The following is a 6,703-nucleotide window of genomic DNA, read 5'->3' as shown; positions in this document are numbered from 1 at the left end:
ACTAACCTGAATACCAAGCCATCCAGTAAGCAACTTAATATGTTTAGTCTATTAAAACAGAACGATATTGTACATATTGTAATATAATTTATAATGGAATTTTAACCTAATTTAAAATGTTATTACTTTTAAATAGATATTCACTTACACTTAACCACAGTCCTAATCGAAACACAAATTATTTTTTAAAGAGGTATACCTGCGTGAAGTATAGTTTAGGTTCGTGAGGTTGGCACGTCTTCGTTTTCAGTTTAGCTCGTGATTTCACACATCCTTAAACGATGCAGAAAAGAGGAAGGACTTCCAACCCTCCACCCCCACCCCAACCGCACACAAACTCAGTCAAATATGAGTACACTAACCGCACGGACACGGTCAGAGGCTTTGGGCGAAGGTCAGTCCTGTGCTTTAATTGTCCAGATAGGGGGAGTGTTGCCATGACAAAAATTGTGGAAATAGTGGAGGAATTCGACTTTGCAACTTTACTTTGGGGAAAACTGCTACTGTCCTCCCCTCAAACACACACACACACTCACTGAACAGCCCACAAAGCCAGATGGCAAGTTAGTTTCCAGATAACCATTAAGGTACTGTCGTGATGTTCGGCTGGAACAATGGTTTCTGTATGCGAGACATAAACGACTAAAATAAAACAGGTCTATCTATTCTTGTACCAGTTTAATTTCCCAGTGACGAGAGACAACTCGTTTTTGTTGCTGTGCAGAGAAGAAAACCACATAACGGAAGCGTCTCGCCACGCTTCAGTATTCCGCCGTGAGCGCGTTTTCAGCCTAAAATGTCATATGGGACGCGGGCAGGGGGTATCGATTGCGCCTTCACACTTGTCCAATTTCGACACAGTTTGGTAGACGAAGGGCCGTTACCATGACAACTCCCATGCGGGTTATCGCTTGTCATATGCCCTAAGGCACCGTGCCGTGGGCTATTTGCGCGTGCGCTCTATATATACACCCACACTTGTCTATAGCCTGCCCTGTGTGATCTAAGCATGCGCGCCGCGCTCCTGCTTTGGGATAATGGTGAACCGTCAACACGTTTTGGTGTCTCTATCTATATGTGTCAACTGTGTGTCGCTGAGTGGACTACAGCAGCCTACTAATGCAAGCCTGGTATTGTATCTTACTCATCTGCCTGCCATGATCAACCCAGTGTTCATGTGCTCTTCATCCTAATGCCCAGTTGTTGTTCCTGTAGACTACCACTAACTTATTCCCGTTTAGCATTCGCAGACAATAGACGAACAATAGTCTTCCATGAGGTTTAAATGGCTATTCTGGGCTAGGGGGAGTGGTCAATTAGCCCACTGACCACTTTCTGCTTCACCCACATCCACCTATCATCCAATGACAGCCCTGCAAACCCGGGCAGTTGTGTACAAACATGTAAACAAACCTGAGGACGCGTTGTGAATAGATTTGCTCCTCCCGAAGTTCCCTGCATGACCAGTGTTTTTTTTCCCGAGCAGAGTAAGTGAGGTAGAAGTCCATTCTCTGTGACACTTTTCCCAGCTGTCAGTCACTCCCCGCCCTTCTGGTACTGGCGGTTTCCGCGTCTCCGCTCTGATTCCTGCGTCTGTTCCGCACCAGCCCCAGCGGAGACAGAGCGCATTGCATCACCATCCGGCTCCTCGCAGGCAGCATCCCTCGACAGGCATCCTCTCTCTGCCTCTCTCGCTCTTCGTCACTCCGGAGCAGATGGTGGGACGAGCGTCGCATCTGTCTCAGCTCTCCACTGAAACCTAAAGTAGTCATCGGGGGACGGGGGGTGGCGTCCGTCATGATCGCGGTTGTGTGCACGGGGAATCTGTGAATTGTGCCGCAGGTTTCCGGAGGATCCAGTCTGTCTGCGCTCTCCGTTGCGCGAGGAAGATGGCTGCCATGAAGATTCTCACTGGCGCGGGGACTGTTCTTGGCGCTCTGCTCGCTGGCTTTACTTGCGATGGCTATTTGCACTGACCACTGGTATGAGACGGACGCGCGGAGACACCGGGAACGCTGTAAAAATTATGCCAACAACAAGAGGAAAGACCCGGGTTTCATCTACATCTCCAATCACAACCTGCCGCTCCGGATGCCTCCGAAGGGTACAGTGGAGAGGAAAAACCCGGGGCCGAGTGACGGAGCTCTTCTGCGGGGGAAGCGGCAGGTTGTGGGCCGCTGCCCCGGCCATGGAGTCGCAGTGCAGTCGGCAGTTTAACTCCACCATATCGGGGCTGTGAGGAAGTGCCTCCGGGAAGGCTTCGACTTGGAGACGGAGGAGTTCATCTATAAGGGTGAGATATCTGCTGTTTTACTTAATTACAACAGATGCCACACGTGCGGGAGCCTATGCGCAGCTCTCCTCTAAGGGCAGCAGGAATGGGCGCCCAGGGGGCTGCATGGACACACCAAGAGTGCTCTCTAAGGTTATACGATTCCTTAATCTTTCGTGTTTATTGATCGAAGCCATTGTTTGATCACTGTTAACTGTCTTTTCTTCTTTGGTATCAACTAAATTGGTTATGAAGCTGAGTGTATTTATTCATTATTATAACTATTTCGTTTTGTTTGGGGAGAAGAGTTCCCAGTTTGCATGTTGTTTTCAGTGAGATTCGCGCGCCCACTTTAGCATGAGGAGTGCACGTGAGCGCTGTCCAAGGTGCTGAGTGTTTATGGCCCGCACGTGGAATGTTCGCGGGGGGGTTGTGGCGTGGGGAAGAGTGGCCCAGGTGCGGTGAGCCCGCTTGAACCCCGCACTTGCAGCTGGCATCGGTGGGTGGCGGAGCCCTGAGATAATGAGTCGTAACAAGGAAATGGACCGGAGCGCCCGAGGGCAAACCCAGTGAGGCACGCGGGCTGAATAACTGATACACATCCGGGTACGGAGCGGTGGTGAGCTTGAGCTGATAAGACAGGGTGTGTGGACTTAGATAAAGAGTGAATAAAGAGTAAATAAAGAGGGCAGATTTAAGCTGTCCCATGATCTTAGTTTATCAACCACTAGCCTTTCACACGGTGCCGACAGCTACAGCAATAACAACAAACACATCAGGAGGAGCACATTGGGAGAGGGAGAAAGAGAGAGAGTTCAACACTATAACAATAACAGAGGGTAGGACTCGATATCGAATGAAGATGAGCAACTGAACGGCATTTGACTGAAAGAGACTGAATTTACACAGATGAAGCAGGGTAGTCAGAGAGACTGAAAGGCAGTGACTTGTTGTCAGTGAGAGATGTTGTAAGGTTACTTGCCTCAGCTGTTCAACACTAAGCTAATGCTAGCACACAGACTCGTTGTCAGTGACAGATGTTGTAAGGGTACTTGCCTCAGCTGCTCAACACTAAGCTAATGCTAGCACACAGAGTCGCTGTCAGTGACAGATGTTGTAAGGGTACTTGCCTCAGCTGCTCAACACTAAGCTAATGCTAGCACACAGACAAGGATCCCAGTAGCAAGTAGATCATTATCCAATTCAAACAGAAAAGAGGGAACCTTCTGGTAAAGATCTTTCTGCTTGGCTTAGTCCTGTCTCAATTCTGAAGTGTGTGTTTGTGTTTGGAGGGGTGGGTGTGTGTGTGTCGGGGGTCCTTACTGACCCCTGCACAATGCTTGTGTCTGTCTGTGGAGGGGTGGATCCTTGCTGACTTATGCAAAGTGTGTCTGTGTGTGTCTGTGTGTCTGTTGTTTCTATTACAACTATGAGAGTACTTCCATCACACACTAATACGTACTTTTATTTAAGTGTGTTTTGTCTTCAAGGACTGAGAGCAGAAAAGAGCCCAGAGGTTAATGGTTACTTCATTACTGACAATGGCCTTTTTCAACCCTTTTACTAGATACAGAACCTCCCTTCCTGTAGCCCCAGCAACCCCTTTACTAGATACAGAACCTCCCTTCCTGTAGGCCCAGCAACCTCTTTACTAGATACAGAACCTCCCTTCCTGTAGGCCCAGCAACCTCTTTACTAGATACAGAACCACCCCTTTACTAGATACAGAACCTCCCTTCCTTTAACCCCAGCTGCACTTTACTAGATACAGAACCTCCCTTCCTTTAACCCCAGCTGCTCTTTACTAGATACAGAACCTCCCTTCCTTTAACCCCAGCTGCACTTTACTAGATACAGAACCTCCCTTCTCTTAACCCCAGCAACCTCTTTACTAGATAAAGAACCTCCCTTCCTGTAGCCCCAGCTGCTCTTTACTAGATACAGAACCTCCCTTCCTGTAACCCCAGAAACCTCTTTACTAGATACAGAACCTCCCTTCCTGTAGGCCCAGAAACCTCTTTACTAGATACAGAACCTCCCTTCCTGTAGGCCCAGAAACCTCTTTACTAGATACAGAACCTCCCTTCCTGTAGGCCCAGATGTTTGCTTGCCCCATTGTCACAGACAGAACTTCAGGATCTATGTGACTTCCAACTTATGTGCATATGTGTATGGGATGTAACGCTTCCAGCATGCTGTTCTCCATCTTTGGTAACATCTTTGGCTGCCCTCTTACACGCGCCTCTCCTTACTCTATCTCTCTTTCTTCTCTCTCTCTCCTCTCATCTCTCCTCCTCCTCCTCCTCTCTCCGCTCTCTCTCCTCCTCCTCCTCCTCTCTCTCCTCCCCTTGCTTTCTTTTCCCCTCTCTCCTCCTGTTCGCTCCCTCTCTCTCTCTCTCTCCTGTTTTCTCTCATCTCCTCTCTCTCTCTCTCCCTCCTCTTCACTATCCTCTCCTCCTCCTGTTCTCTCTCCTTTCCTCTCTCTCCTCCTGTTCTCTCTCCTCTCCTCTCCTCTTCTCTCTCCATAGTTTCTTCATAAATTCCTCCAGCCGGGTGTCCCGACCCACTCTGAGAGCTGGGGGAGGTGGCAGTACACATGAATGAACAAATCACTGCTAAACTAGGCTGCATCAGGGCCGCATCAGGGCCGCATCTGGCCCGCATCAGTGCCAAATCTGTTCCATGGTGAGGTGACATCAGAGTGAACAGCTAAACAAATACTACACCCCAGGGTCATATTTTAGTCTGATTCATTCTCTTTCTCTCCCACTCACTCGCTCTCCCTCTCTCTTTTCTATCTCTCTCTCCTTCTCTCTCACACTCCTTCCCCTCTATCCTTCATCTCTCTCTCTGTCTCTCTCTCTCTCTTTCTGGTGTGTGATATCAATACTGTATTCAGCTCACAGCCCTCTGCTGTCTTCCCCTTGGCTTCCTAGTTACTGAAGTCTTTGTGTGGTGTGGTCTGTCAACGCCATCGCAATTCTGACATGTTTCATGGTGAGGTTCTAAAGTCTGTGTGCACCCACAGCAGCCTGTAAACTCTACCATAGATACAGCAGCCTGTAAACTCTACCATAGATACAGCAGCCTGTAAACTCTACCATAGATACATCAGGCTGTAAACTCTACCATAGATACAGCAGCCTGTAAACTCACCATAGATACATCACGCTGTAAACTCTACCATAGATACAGCAGCCTGTGAACTCTACCATAGATACAGCAGCCTGTGAACTCTACCATAGATACAGCAGGTTGGAACTGATGGTGACAGGGCTTTAATGGACTTTGCTTCAACTGAGGAACCATCTGTGTGTGGTAGTTCACAACAGTGGATGCCTTTCAGTGTGTGGAATTTCGGGGAAGGGTGTGTTTGTTTAATTCAGTAATTCAGCATTTGTTTTCTTCTGTACCCAGAGGGTACTCTCTGTGTGCCAGTTCATTATGTAAATCTTGCATTAGTGTAGGACTCAAACAGCGCCCTGTAAATGTTGAATCGTGTAAACTCAAACTGCAGTCCTGTAAATGTTTGAACCCCCTCATTTGGTGGAAAAGGTCAGTACTGTTACACCCAACCCTTCACACCCCCACCACGCTTCTATGCATGACTATGTTTTAGTCCTGTATGCCCAAATGAGTCAAGTGAATGTATATAGTAGTCCTGTACTGTATGCCCAAATGAGTCAAGTGAATGTATATAGTAGTCCTGTACTGTATGCCCAATAGAGTCAAGTGAGTTTATATAGTAGTACTGTATGCCCAATAGAGTCAAATGAGTTTATATAGTAGTCCAGTATGCCAAATAGAGTCAAGTGCCTTTTGGAAGTCCACAAAACATGCAAAGATTTGACCTTTATGTTGGTTTACATGTTTATCGATTGGGGTGTGGAGGATGAAAATGTGGTCTGATGTCCGATGATTTGAGAGAAGGCCAATATGGCTTTTGCTGAAGACACTGTGTCTGTGGACAGGTCAATTACTCTTGTGTTAAGATATACTGCAAGAACACTGTTCCAAGGTTAGTGTTGTGTTAAGTATACTGCCCAAGGTTAGTTGTTGTGTATAAGTATACTGCCCAAGGTTACTGTTGACACAGATGCCCCTGTGAGGGTCAGATACGTCACCATTCTCGTATATTGGGGGCAGAAGTCCTTTGTTCCAGGAGTCAGGGAAATACCCTGGATTTTATATGAGATGAGAACGCATCAGAATGGCCAATTACAATCTGAGGTCTGTATGCACTAGCGTCTCGTTCAGGACACCATCTACACCTCTGAGGTCCGTATGTCCTAGCGTCTCATTCAGGACACCTTCTACACCACGGGCCTTTCTGTCTGATGTCTGTATGTCCTAGCGTCTCATTCAGGACACCATCTAAACCACAGGCCTTTCTGGGCTGTGGGTCATGTGGCTTGCCCTCAGGCTCTTTCT

At 47.7% G+C, this 6,703-nt stretch overlaps 1 pseudogene; it reads left to right on the top strand.

Annotated features, from left to right (window-relative positions):
- Nucleotides 1-281: 281 nt before the first annotated feature.
- Nucleotides 282-6,703, top strand: part of LOC105907205 — a 12,236-nt pseudogene continuing 5,814 nt past the window's right edge.

Source organism: Clupea harengus, chromosome 20 (assembly GCF_900700415.2).
Source record: "Clupea harengus chromosome 20, Ch_v2.0.2, whole genome shotgun sequence".
NCBI lineage: Eukaryota > Metazoa > Chordata > Actinopteri > Clupeiformes > Clupeidae > Clupea > Clupea harengus.
This window is presented reverse-complemented; position numbering and strand designations above follow the sequence as displayed.